Source organism: Seriola lalandi, unplaced genomic scaffold (genome assembly GCF_002814215.2).
Source record: "Seriola lalandi dorsalis isolate HSWRI2012SDOR001 ecotype SW California unplaced genomic scaffold, Sedor1 jcf7180002054963, whole genome shotgun sequence".
Taxonomy (NCBI): Eukaryota; Metazoa; Chordata; class Actinopteri; order Carangiformes; family Carangidae; genus Seriola; species Seriola lalandi.
The window spans coordinates 121791-122331 of NW_019525514.1; the positions used below are offsets into that span (position 1 = coordinate 121791).

General features: G+C 48.4%; 1 protein-coding gene across 1 annotated transcript in view; it reads right to left on the reverse strand.

The window, feature by feature from the left end:
* Positions 1-541, reverse strand: part of LOC111646068 (polyadenylate-binding protein-interacting protein 2) — a 6255-nt gene that overhangs the window by 2947 nt on the left and 2767 nt on the right. The window lies entirely within an intron of this gene.

The window sequence follows — 541 nt, forward strand, 5'->3', positions numbered from 1 at the left end:
TTACGGTTTTCCCATTGGTTAGGTGGGAACCTGCTTCGGTGGGGATTTGAGGCGCAAAAGTTTGACTTAAATCTTGAGTGTCTCTGACCTTTGTCAGACCAATGTGGTCTGGAAGACTTATGGTCCCCATAAGTTGGTTGGGGCAGAAAATGTTTCTGCTGCTTAGCAGGCCAGTAAGTTTTGGAAGGGCGTGCGCCTGAGCCATGCAGTGTAGCACCAGGAGCTCCTTCTAGCTCCCTGGGCAAAGATTTTGTGCTGAGGCTAAAAATGTTAGCAGGCTCTGCCTGTTTAGTATGGGATTGCATTTGTTTTGCAAATCCAAGCGAGGCGAGTTCTCTTAGCCGTTGGCTGGTTGAGGTGCATGGGTTTGCCAAGACACCAAGATGACGACTGGTACCAGGATGGAGGTTTTGGACGAAGAGGGTTTTGAAGTTCAAGTCTTCCTCCATCCCTTGTTCGTTTCTAGAGCCAAAGTATGCCTGAAGAAGGCGATAGTAGTATTGCTGGGGAGGTTCTTGTCTTCCCTGCTTAACTGTTATAG